The sequence below is a fragment of the Saccopteryx leptura genome, chromosome 2 (genome assembly GCF_036850995.1).
Source record: "Saccopteryx leptura isolate mSacLep1 chromosome 2, mSacLep1_pri_phased_curated, whole genome shotgun sequence".
Lineage (NCBI taxonomy): Eukaryota > Metazoa > Chordata > Mammalia > Chiroptera > Emballonuridae > Saccopteryx > Saccopteryx leptura.
The window spans coordinates 282,198,388-282,211,962 of NC_089504.1; the positions used below are offsets into that span (position 1 = coordinate 282,198,388).

General features: G+C 38.8%; 1 non-coding gene across 1 annotated transcript; it reads left to right on the top strand.

Moving 5' to 3' along the window:
- Positions 1-12,778: 12,778 nt before the first annotated feature.
- Positions 12,779-12,852, top strand: TRNAR-UCU (transfer RNA arginine (anticodon UCU)). The gene has a single exon. It is a non-coding gene; the product is annotated as a tRNA-Arg (tRNA).
- The last annotated feature ends 723 nt before the right edge of the window (positions 12,853-13,575 follow it).

Consider the following 13,575-nt stretch of genomic DNA (forward strand, 5'->3'; position numbering starts at 1 on the left):
TGGTGGCTCTGGCCATGGCCCCTGGCTTTACAAAAGCTGACTCTTATGGAGCTTCTCAGTCTCAAAGGCATGATTTTCCTTGTTAATTTGGAGGTCTGTAGAGTGAACAAACTTCTAGAAAAATATCAGCCTTTACTTGTACATTTCCAGATGAGCCAAATGCTGTGGGTATTTCTTGAGACTTGTTTGGAGCTTCTAGCAGGGGAGCGCAGCTACTCGTATACCCTTGACCGAAGAACGGTCCTCTCCTCTAGCGGGGAAGGTCGTCCTCTTCCACCAAGCACACAGCTTCAGGAGGGACGCACATGGAGCGGTGAAGGAGGAAGGGGACACCCGCCTAGCCAGCCAGATCAGCCGAATCAACCCTGGCGATCAATGGGGTGACAGATGTCACAGCCAGATCGCCCTCACATCTGCTGTGGGTATTTCTATAGAGCTAAATGCCTTGCACCATGGAGGAAATTTTTTCTCAGGCAACTCCATGAAGATTTTTAGTCACCTAAGAATACCATAGCAAGGGCCAAAAAAAGCTTACTAGGCATTGACAAAACCACAACACTTTCCAGGTCACCCTGCCCTTCTCCTCAATGGACCAATGTAGTACTCCAGCCCACAGGGAACTACCCATGTCACATGGAAGAAACCTACTCAAGACACAAACTTATGTCAAGCGGAAGAGGGGGGGGGGGCTGCCAAGGGAGGCAAAGAAGATCTCCTGAATTTCCTCCTTCCTTAGCTTTTATTGATCAGAAGCAGAACAGAGGTAATGGGATTACAAGGGAGGGAGATCAGGTCAGGGAAAGAATGACTAATAGCCATTTTGCTAACATGGAGAAAGGACTAATTTGGTCAGTACATTCTTTTTCTTTTGCTAACTAACAAGCACAAAGGAAGGAGCAATCTAGAACCTCTAGGCTAATTTTTTTTAAAGCCTGTTCACATGCATTCCTTTTTGTCTGCACAAAGATTACTCACTCACACAGTTTCTTGGTGTTTGCTTCTAAGAAACATTTACTCAGGGCTTTTAACTAAAGTTCTCCAATCCAAGTCATAGGAGGTTCAAGGTTAAATGTGTGATTCCCTACAGACACTTAAGCTTCTCTGGCATTAGTTAAGTTATCCCCAGGATGCCTCACTCGGCTCTTTTCTGCCACTCCAGATTCAGGGATCTGCAATAACTACTGTCACCCCATTATGCTATTTGGATTGGGTAAACTGTGATAGAGGCCCAGTGTTGTGTATGGGACCTCAGTATTGTGTATAGAGAGTTGGACATAAAGAGGAACTTTAAACTTGCTTTTGGTAACTGCTTAGAGTAGAAAATCCCCAATAGTTTGTACAAGGAAGTTAAGCATTAAACGGAGCTTGCCTGTGGCAGTAGCTTAGAGTGAAAAATTTTTACAAGCCCAACTAGTTAGATATCTTGACTTAAATCTTGCCTACAGAAGCAAGATGTAGTTTTATGCTTTTAGCTTGCAGCAATTATAAGAACTGTAATTCAGCTTTAGAACAAAGAATGTTTTCCACTGAAATGTCAAGAATGTTGTGCATACATGTTGTAACAGCTATGACTTTGTGGTTTATCCCCTTAAATACTGCTCTCGCCATAGGCTCGGGGCTGTTAGTGTGATAAGATACCAAAGACCTGTAAAATTTAATATTAGCAATGCCATTAAAAAAAAAGTCAGGCTTCTTGCCCCCTCCTTTCTTTAGAGCAGGGGTCCTCAAACTTTTTACACAGGGGGCCAGTTCACTGTTCCTCAGACCGTTGGAGGGCGAAACTATAAAAAAAAACTATGAACAAATCCCTATGCACACTACACATATCTTACTTTAAAGTAAAAAAACAAAATGGGAACAAATACAATATTTAAAATAAAGAACAAGTAAATGTAAATCAACAAACTGACCAGTATTTAAATGGGAACTATGCTCCTCTCACTGACCACCAATGAAAGAGGTGCCCCTTCTGGAAGTGCGGTGCAGGCCATAGTTTGGGGACCCCTGCTTTAGAGAATGGAGGGAGAAGGATGAAGGAGCTTCCTGGCTTACAAAGAAGACTAGGTCATTTAGTTTAACTATAGTTCTCTGAAAGAATAAAGGTTATCTAAAAAACTTCCTTTTCCTTTCAATAAGAGACAATATTTACATATCCTACACTGATTTTAACTCTTCCTCCTTTCCTGGAGTCCTGAGAGTAACATATACCTCTAGACAAAGGAATGGGAGGTAAACACTAAGAGATTTGTGAATGTCTTTGATATGTAAAACAACATCACTATTGTGTTACCTTGTAAGTTTTAATATGTAGAAATGTTCTTATAAATCCTATAGACAAATATTGTAACCTTATTGTGTCATGCTCCCTCTCCTTTTCCCCCAACCTATATGTGATCGAGTCTATATAACTAGCTTCAGGACTATTTTGCACACACATGATTTGGGTTAGCTATACCCCATGTAAGTCATATGCAGCAGTCTTATTAATAAATCTCCTCCTAAAACAGTCTCCTGTATCCTGCCTTGGTGTCTCTATGTAAACCCGCGGAATTAAGGTACACTACTTTACAACATTAGCTGTTTTCTCAGCTAGCAGTCACCAGCAAGCTAATAAAGGTTCTTTAAATTTATAATCAATTTGGGCTCTGATCAATAATTACTCACATTTGGTCCATAACAGAAACAAGTGCCCTTTCTCTTTTGAAGTTGAAAGGAGTTCTATTTCTCATTTAAAAAATATAAAATAAAAATAAATGAGTCAGTGAGTGGTGCTACCATTAACTAAATTAGTGGATTATGAAAAGTAGAATTATGGGAATAAAAAAAAGAAAATTTATGTTTTATCATGAATAAATTTTATGGAAATACCTAAGTTCAGATTTGTACATTTTACAATTGAGATGTCTGTGAGTCATATAGAGATAGTTATGTCAAGACAACTGAATAAAGCAATTTATCTTTCCAGTGAGATGCCTGGATATAAGGAATGGATATGAGAATTTTCAACTCATAGTTGGTACTGTGTGCTGTGTACACTATTCAAGATCATTCAGGGAGAAAATAGAAGATAGCTAATGCACACTTTAGGGAAATGTTTTGAGTCACAGAAGAAATTAATTAACTTTTTGAGTAGTATGAACATTTATGTATGTCCTCGTGCCTCCTGACCATCCAGAGTACAATCAATTTATTTTAAAAATATGTAAGGCTTTTTATTTATTTTATTTACATATAAAATATGTAAGGCATATTTATTTTAAAAATATGTAAAAACATTGAAAAAAGGCAAATATTCTTCTTGTTTCCATAAATTGTTTATTAAAAAACATGATTTTAAGTGAATAAAACTGTAACTGTAACTAATTTCATTTTTTGAAAAAAAAATCACTCATGGGGGTCAGTGAGCATGAATAAAACTCACTACTCAAAGGGTTAAGAGCACAGATGTCCACACAAATGCATATACATATAACTGGAGCAAACATTTTATGAAACAGTGCATGCTTTTATTAAAGGATAATGTCTTGTGTTATTTTCTTTGTTATTCTCTTCTGCCTATTCTACTCTATTCTATCTTACTTTATCTTATCCTACCCTATCCTGTACTATTATTTCTTTTCTATTTAGTAATATAAAAATGCTGCTAACATTTTGACTGGCAGTCTGATAAATGTGACTCTTTGTAACACTCATACTTAAGAAGAAAAGGAAAGGCTGGTGGAGGAAACCAGAAGGAGGGGCCAAGAAATAGGAGATAAGTTAGAAGAGTGTAGTGTTTGTCCCAGAAACCGGAGGGTGACCATTTTCAGGAAGGAAGGTGTGGTTGCCAGTGTAAAATGCTACAAAAAGGTGAAGTGAGACTATTGAATTTGATGATTAGAAAACTATTGGTGAGTTTAGGGAGAACATTTTGGCATTAGCTAGGTTTAAGCCATTTGAGGAATGGGTGGGGGTAAGGAGAAAGAATTTGATATTGAACTTAATCTATTCTCTGTAAAAATAGACTACCAAGCACTACTCTATTAAGGATTTTCTCATTCTTTAGCTTACTTATTACTTATAAAAACCTTATGAAGTAGGCATTATTACTTGTGTACATTTTTAAAATCAAATGAGCAATCTGAGACTCAGAGAGGTTTATTCAGGTTCCCTTTGGCACTAAAATACTGTGTGCATTATCACAAAGTAAGTTGCAAGCTGGGATTTAAACCTTGGTCGGTCTTGACTATAAAGTCTATAGTTTGCCAATGGGACTATAACAGTCTGTTTTTGTAATATTGGATAAGTAATTTAATTTCTATGGTTATAAGTTTACTAATATATGTAATTACATATGGACAGGCTTGACAACAATTATAGACTACAGAAATGTAAAAAATAAAGTGTAAACATTCACCCACTTAGCCTTATCAATTTAATTTTCAAACTAGTTTTTTATTTAAATTTATACAAGTAATTAGAGTATATGGTAAAAATTCAGCTGATGCATTAGGTTAAAAATGAGACTTAATTATTTAAAATCTTTTCATTTTTAATATTCAGTGAACTTAATCTTTTTATTTTTTTTCATTTATCAGCTAATATTGAATACTGAACATTTTCCTCTCCCTTCTCTCCCCTTCTCTGTACTGTGCATAGAGACTACACTGGGGATTCAAGAGTGATTTGGTGACACTATGGTGGAATAAAATGAGCACTGAAGTAAGGGTCAGAAAACCTAGAATTGAGTACCAGCTTTGTGAATGACTAGCTGGCTGATCTTAAACAAATCATTTTATTTATCTGGACATCGGTTTTTTATGTTTTGCAAAGGCAGGGAACAGACTTGTAAAGGAAAGTTCTCATAGTCTCACTTCCTGATACAAATTGTAGCGAGGTAGCCTATACCTTTTGGTGAAAACCTTCTGTGGGACACCTACTTGGATTGGTGACAGTGGTCAGAATACTGTGCCTATGATTCTCCTTAGCCCCAGCTCTTCTAAGCTGAGTGATTTTGTACAAGTCATTTTAATGTCTTTGATCAAGGTTTTTCTTTTGTAAAAGGAGAATAATGATAATCACTCTTTACACAAACTAAGATAGTTTGGATGATAAAATGAAATAAAGAATTCAAAATACTTTTATCATCATTATGATTATTGTTAATACTGTTTCTGAGAATTACAGACAAATAGCACAAGGAAGGACCTTGGAAATTCATTTTCTACCTTTAAAAGAGGAAAATCTGAGTCTGAAGGAGATTAACTGGTTTACTCAAGGTAAAACACTTCCCCTTGATAGTGACTCTGTTTTCAATGTGAAGACTGAATGCTCTTCAGGACAGACTTTAGAAGGACCAGTCTTATGTAAACAATGACCCACTATTGTGTAGGATAAATTGTGTGTATAGACCTTGCTATGATTTGTCAGTCTGAGTTTCCTATGTAAAGACAGGTATATTCCCTAGAATTGAACACTCCATGGTCATACTTTTTGTTTAAACTGATGCATTGTAAAAGATGAATACTTGTTTTTCCAAATAATTACAGAGTCTATCTTAGTATGATATGTTCTCCTCAAAGCTCCTTTCAGGCAGAATGGAAAGTAAAAATAAGGTAGGTGGGAGATAAAAAGGACCCAATTTTTTTCTAATATTTGGCAAAAGCAATGTTCTTAAATCCCTTGGCTTATCATTACAGAATCATTGATCCCTTAAGGATTCATCTTCTAATTCATTGGCTTTGGTCCAAGAGTATCTGCTCCTTTAAAAACCAGAGTTTCTGTGGTGACTGTGAAGACTAAGGAATTTGGTTGCCAGCCCACCCACATGATAACTCAATGCCATAAAGAAGAGGTTTTCAACCTTTTTACTGTTGGGGACCAGTAAAAATAGGAGAATTATTTCGGGGACCACTAAAGTAGAAATGACTCTGAGCAGAAGTGAATTCAACTAAGATCATTGGGTCTATAATCTTGCTCCAACATCAGAGTGGTTAACTCTTCCATAGATAGGCACAAAGTTTCTGGTAGAACAGCACCGTCCATGGACAGGCAGTTGAAAAACACTGCCATAGAGATTAGGAAGGTCCTTTCAGGTCCTTCTGATTTTAAAGCCAGCAGTGATTAGAGTCCCAGGCAAAGAAATAAAATAGATATATATGTGTTATAGAATCAGAAGAAAGATGAGTGGAGGTGAAATACACATAGAGGGAAATCTGGTATAGTATGAATAGGTAGAAGAAGATGAAGAACAAGTAGTAGAGACTAAATATTTAAAGAGGAGAGATTGGTGTAAAATGATTGGAGTGAAGTAAAGAGTTATAGAAAATGAAATATGGAGGAAGGAAAAAGAGGGTGTAAGAATGAAGGGATGATAATATCAAGACTCTGAAGCCAGTGGTAGAATATCATGATTGAGGTTAAGGGTAGAGGGACTTGGAAGCTTGGGGCTTGGAACTCAGACAACCTTAAGGATGTCAGATAAGAGGAATAAAGACAGAAATAAACAGTGGACTGTATCTGCAAAAAACCGGGTGCAGTGCCTCAACAATACACTATAGTGTTTGAAAGAGATGTATCTTAGATGAAAACAAATGGGGATATGGGCAAGAAATTGAACATTGCATAAGATATGGAATAGATGGGAAAAGATTAGGAAATGTCAACTGCACAATGTGGCAGAAGTGAAATGGATATGAATGAGGAGAGGTATGGACAGAGGGCAGAGGATCTTTTTTTTTTTTTTTTTTTTTTTTTACAGAGACAGAGTGCAGGATAGATAGGGACAGACAGACAGAAAGGGAGAGAGATGAAAAGCATCAATTATTAGTTTTTCGTTGCAACACCTTAGTTGTTCGTTGATTGCTTTCTCATATGTGCCTTGACCGTGGGCCTTCAGCAGACCGAGTGACCCCTTGCTCGAGCCAGCGACCTTGGGTCCAAGCTGATGAACTTTGCTCAAACCAGATGAGCAGTCAGCCCGTGCTCAAGCTGGCAAGCTCGGGGTCTCAAACCTGGGTCCTCCACATCCCAGTCCGATGCTCTATCCACTGCGCCACTGCCTGGTCAGGTGGAGAGGCTCTTTTTAAATAAGGAAATGACTAAAGGTGACATATGTTGAAGAAAAAGGAGAAATTGGTGGAAAACATAAGAATAAATAGTAAGAATACAGGACTAGGGAGCTACTACTGGACACAAGAAGTTGATGGCCTGAAGTTAGGAAAAGAAGCAAGGAGAGCTGGATTCTAAAGAGGAGAAAGGGCATTGAATTTGAGAGGTGGTACCAGGAATTAATTATTTGTTGGGGAATAAGGGTGAAGCAGAGAGCAAATTTCTCTCCAAATTCCCAGAAGAATCTGGTGGGGCATGATCACCCACTGACTTAATAGCCTCTACATTATTCTTTAGCAAAGAGAAAATTCATATCCTTGTAGACACACTCTAGAATTCTCTAGACAGTTTTCTAGAAAAGGTTGAGCTAGAGGCAGGTAAGGGAGATTCTATCTCCAAATTCTTCACCATTTCTCAGCTTTCCATAGGGGATTTATCTATGTGTGAACTCTGCTATGACCTTTACTAGTTACTGGGAAGTCAATCCCATTTTGAGAAAGATTAGTTCTAGGCCTACTTTTGAGGAGATCTGAGAGGCTTGGGTAAAGAATTATACTGCGCTAGACATATAATGTTTTCTGAAAACAGGATGTGATAATAAATCAAAATTTGCCCCATATTGCCTGACCAAGCGGTGACGCAGTGGATAGAGTGTCGGACTGGGATGCAGAGGACCCAGGTTCGAGACCCCAAGGTTGCCAGCTTGAGCGCGGGCTCATCTGGTTTGAGCAAAAGCCTACCAGCTTGAACCCAAAGTCACTGGCTCCAGCAAGGGGTTACTCGGTCTGCTGAAGGCCCACGGTCAAGGCACATATGAGAAAGCAATCAATGAACAACTAAGGTGTTGCAACGCGCAATGAAAAACTAATGATTGATGCTTCTCATCTCTCTCCGTTCCTGTCTCTCTGTCCCTGTCTATCCCTCTCTCTGACTCACTCTCTGTCTCTGTAAAAAATAAATAAATAAAAAAATTTGCCCCATATTTGTTCTCCTTTGGCTTAATTCTAAGACTCAATTATTACCTTGATTATCTCACTTCTTCCCTCATAAAGGATAGGAAACAAGGTAGGGAAGGAATGAGTAATCTTCAACCAGGTTCATCACCTGAGAATGAATGGAAACAGAAGACTTTAGGAATATAAATTCTTCATTATGATGAGTTAGAAAATGCATGAGAAGAATAGATAAATGAGCAAGGGCAAAACTCCACATAAACAAACTGTGTGGAAAAGAAGTGATGGGCCTTTTTGACTTACATATATGTCTATATTGTCCTTCTTTAAAGGGTAGGGAATTATAAGCTCAACATCTGTTAGTTCTGTAGAGTGGGCCTACTACCATAAGCCTGACTTTCCAATGGACCTTTTTTAAACCTGCCTTGGAGGTGCTGAGAGAAGGAATGAGGTAGGCTGACTACCAGGAATGAAATACTAAAAGGGAGCTGGCAAGGCTTAAGGACATAAGAGGATAGTATATAGAAACTATTTCTAGAGAATTTTTGCACTACAGATGTGAATTAATAAAGTTTAGGACCATACATCTGTAGTTACAAAATATTCATGAGGACGTGGGGCACAGCATAGGGAATATTGTTAATGGTGTTGTGGTGATTGTATATGGTGCCAGGTGGGTGCTGGACTTGTTGGGGGCATCACTTCTTAAGTTATGTAGGTGCTGTCCACTATACTGTACACTTGAAACTAATATAAAATAATGTTGAATATCAACTGTATTTGGAAAAAATTAAACAAAAAATTGATACAAAATATGAAAAAATCAATTAACATTTTAAAAATACAAGATTTGGGACACTATAGGAACTGAGAGATAAATTATAGTATGTAAGAACTATGTCATACAAATGACTATTTTGCTCTGTTACTCCATGTAATATCTCTTAGCATTTAAAACATGGACTAGTTTAATATAGTCAATAATAATATTGTAATAACTAATACAGTAACAGGCTAGTACTAGACTTATTGGGTAATCATTTTGTAAGTTACATATGTGTCTAATCACTATGTTTTATACCTGAAACTAATATATTATATGTCAACTATAATTTACAAATAACACCCCCCCCCAACACAGATTGGTCAGTATCTTTGGGGAAACTGTAAGACCATAGCAGGATGTGGGATTTGTTTTTGTTTTGGACCAACAGAGAATTTTATTTTTGGCAATGCTTTATGAATGAAATAATGAATGAGAATCACCAGTTTGTCTGTGGGGTCAAAGAGTATTTATTTAGAAGCATGAGTAATGTTTAAGTCATAGAACTTTGGAGAATTAATTCAGTACAAAAAATCTTTGGAAGAAAATGTACTCATCTTTTTAAAAGTTTATATAAACATAAAGGACATATCTAGTTTAAGAGAAAGAAAAAATGTAATGTCTTCCATTATTTTGAATGGCTTGACTTCAATATTTTTGCCTCTTTAAAACTTTCATTTTCTTTTATTGTTTCCTTCCTTATTTTTAAATTAAAAACCTAGTCTAGAGACATTATTCACACTTATTAAGAAGGTATATCTGGGCCTTGGCCGGCTGGCTCAGTGGTAGAGCGTTGGCCTGGCATGCAGGAGTCCAGGGTTTGATTCCTGACCAGGGCACACAGGAGAAGCACCCATCTGCTTCTCCACCTTCCTCTCTGTCTCTCTTTTCCCCTCCTGCAGCCAAGGCTCCACTGGAGCAAAGTTGGCCCGGGTGCTGAGGATGGCTCTGTGGCCTCTGCCTCAGGCGCTAGAATGGCTCTGGTTGCAACAGAGCAATGCCCCAGATGGGCAGAGCATCACCCCCTGGTGGGCATGCTGGGTGGATCCCGGTAGGGCGCATGAGGAGTCTGTCTGACTGCCTCCCCATTTCCAACTTCAGAAAAATACACACACACAAAAAAGGAAGGTATATCTGATTTATAGATGATAAAGTGAAACAAGAGATATCAGAGACAGCTGTTATTTGAAAAAAGCCCTTAGACAAAGTCCAGAGTATTTTTGTTGTAAAGACTAGTAATATAAGGGATCCTGGCAAATTCTGTTGAGGAGAAGTGTTTTTTTGCTACAATGGAGAAATTGCTGTTGCTGAGAGAAGGGCAGGATTGGGGGACTGTGAGGGAAAGATAAAGAAAGGCTATTTAAAAAGGAGGCAATCCAGGCAATAGAGTCAAGAATTATAACTCATGGAACATGGGAAGGAAAGGACAACACCTTGCATCATGAAGTCTCAGCTAATCTTTATAAATAGCATTTACTATTGTCCCTAGTTTATAATGTAAATGGTAGATTAAGAAGTTAAGCCATTTTCTCAGGGTTTTGAAGCCAGTAAGCTGCATTGTTTGCTACTGAAGCTGGAGCATTCTTCCAGAGTTATGGTAATGGTGTTAATTTGGAAAATTGGCACCTTATCTGGTGGGCAATAAGATTAATGTTGCCATTTCTCCCATATGTCTTTTAAAGTTGTGACTATATTGGTATTTACATACAGGATCCTTGAGGGTGGGACCATGTCATTTATTAGCTTTCACTATTGTATCCCAAATGCTAAGTGAGGACATTGCAAACAACAAATGAAGCTACTGGAGGGGCCTGGCCTCCTCATTCAGCTTTACAGAATGCATGATCTCTTAAGAGGCAATGAAGCTTTGAGCAAAACTTGGTCTAACAGATTTCTTCAGTATCGCAGAGAAAACGTTAATTAAGCCTGGTGTCCTGAGAACTTGTATTGCATTTGAATGATTTGTGACTGGCCTGTAAGTTTGAGTTTTCCTTTATGGACACCCAAAGCAATAAAATCTCTGGCTAGCTCTGCATTCTGTGTGTAAGATTCTTGGAGTTATCTAAGGTAGATGTGCTAAGAATGGTTTATTCTGTGCTCTCTTGCTGTAGGTTTATTATATACATCGGTTTCACTTTTCTGAGCTCCTCTCTAGGTTCTAGTGGAAGGCAAGCTTGGTTGGAGAATGTGCTTTTTCCCAGATGTTAGTCTTCTCCTTGCATTCTAGCCTGACTGAATAACTTTGGTCCTGTTTTCTCCCAGATCTCATTCTTGAGACTAGATGAGTGGATAAGGAAGTGTGAGATATTGTGATTATAGTCTTAGAAGGGCACTTAAAGATTTTTCAGTGGGAGCTCTTTATATTATTCTATTACTCCTCATTTGGCTATCAACTAGTCTCACAGGTAAGAGAGAACTATTTTGAGTTATGATTCAATTCAATCGACAGTGTCCAGATCTGTGGGCCATGAAAGCAATACACTGTGAGAAAAGAGGAGAGAGTCTGAGCCAGCTTTCTGCTTTTAGTGTAACCTTTTGAGTGAGAGAGCAATGGAGAATACCAAATCAAAAAATTTTAAATTAATGCATTGTCATTGGAATATAGGGCCAAATAGTCCCCTTGATGTATCTGGGAATCAAATAGGAAAAAAATGGAGCTTATGGTGAGGTAAGAAGGACTTAGATTAGGCATTCAGAAGAATTAGCATAGTGGGAACTATAACCAACAGTAACTATGGACTTTTCTAGAAAGTTTTTCAAACAAGAACTATATTTTTGGATCTGGGTTGCTTCTATGAAGGCCTTTATACAGGGGTGGGCAAAAATAAGTTTAAAGTTGTGAGTATACAAAACATAATTTATTCTTGTATTATTATATATTTATTAATTATTATATTATATATTTGTATTTCATTTGTAAGCCTACTTTTGCCCATCCCTGTATATGATTATGAAGGGATGGTCACTTTGACTTTTCTAGGAAGCCTCTAGCAAGCTCAGACAGTTGAGAAATCTTCATTCTTTAAATTGGGCAGCCCTGGGAGTATGAATGGCAGAGAGTTGAACTAGAAACGGTGGGGAGGGATAGGTATTCATAGAGGGCTGTGTAAGGACCATCTGTATTTCATTAGGGAGCTGTCACTCTCACCCTCTTCCCTATAAGCAAGCTCTCTCTCTCTCTCTCTTACACACACACACACACACACACACACACACACACACACACACACACACATTACTGTTTGTCTTCTCTCCCATCTTTAATTCTAGTGAAGATGCTGAAGAAACATCACATCAGACTCTGAGTACCTCTTCCCTAGGCTTGACATACAGCTCGCAAAGCTGAGGACCAGACCTGTTTCCTGGAACCCAGCTTTCTTGCCAGTTTCTGCCGCTGTTTGCAGTTTCTTTATCGAAGCCGCTCCTTTGTCTCAGGGATTCAGGGTTTTCCTGAATCTCCTAGCTTTGCCCAGCCCCTCTCTGAGAGTAACTGGACTGGGATGAAACCACAGTGATGGGAGGGGGTGGAGGTAGAGTTGGCTTCTCGTGGCTCTGCTGGGCAGGGTGTGTTCTGCTCAATTAGCATGAGAATAGACAAGCTTCCTCCCTATTCTCCCTTAGGGATGGAGAGAAAAGGACAGTAAAGGCTATAGTTCTGTCCTACTCTGACGGAGAACAGAGTAGATGGGGACTGGGAAAGTGACCGTCATCACATTCTTCTAATCCTCTGAAGACCCGAGGACCCTGCGGTAGTGAGAAAAGCTTTGATGGAGCCGGCTAGTGGATCTCCGCTCCAGATTTTCCAGCTGTCCTTGTCCCCACACCGCTGAGAGAGCAGGATGCTGAGATGGCTCCGTGATGCAGAAGGTATGTGCTTTTTCAGATCTGGTACTGATGCTGTGTGTGTGGTGAGGTCTCTGTGGCGCAATGGACGAGCGCGCTGGACTTCTAATCCAGAGGTTCCGGGTTCGAGTCCCGGCAGAGATGATCACCTGGCGATCCTCTCTTTTATTTTGTATGTTCTCACGCTAGGTTTATAATTATATTTATGCCTCCCTGGAGGCTCTAAGGCAGAGAAAGGAAACCCCTTTCCTTGGGAATCCTGAACTTCCTCTCCTTTTGCTTTTCCTCTGTCTTCATTCTTTCTCTGTCCCTCCCTTACTGATTTTCATTGTAGTGAAGGCTCAAATGTCTGCTTCGTCCCTCTGCTCAGCCTGAATGATACAGCCTTTGCATCTTGCTTCAAAGGAGAATCACTGGGACATAGTGACCGAGATGCCAGGTTCTGGGACCATTGTGGCTCCTTTTACTTCTGAAAGCACAAAAAGACAGCTTGATTGTCTCATATGCCAATGAAGAAATGTCCAGTTGTCCTAAGGTAACACCCACCTTAACTTAGGTAAGTCAGGAGATGAATGGGGTCATGCAGAGGATAATTTCTGGTGCTATCTTTGTCAGCTATACATTTGCATTTCTAGGGCTTTTTGTTAGAAAGTTCATTACTCACTTCCTCATCTAAAAGGTGAAGTGTAATCATTGCTCTTTGTCTCAAGGAAATAAACTACACTGCAACACACTAATTACCAGTAGCAGATGAATTTGTCCCCAGAAACTCAAAGGTCCTATACTTAAATGCTCTTTACTGTGAAAAGTTTTCCACTTTTCCTGTTTACAGGGCCAGCTTTGAGGGTGTGTGTCTAAATACTATTT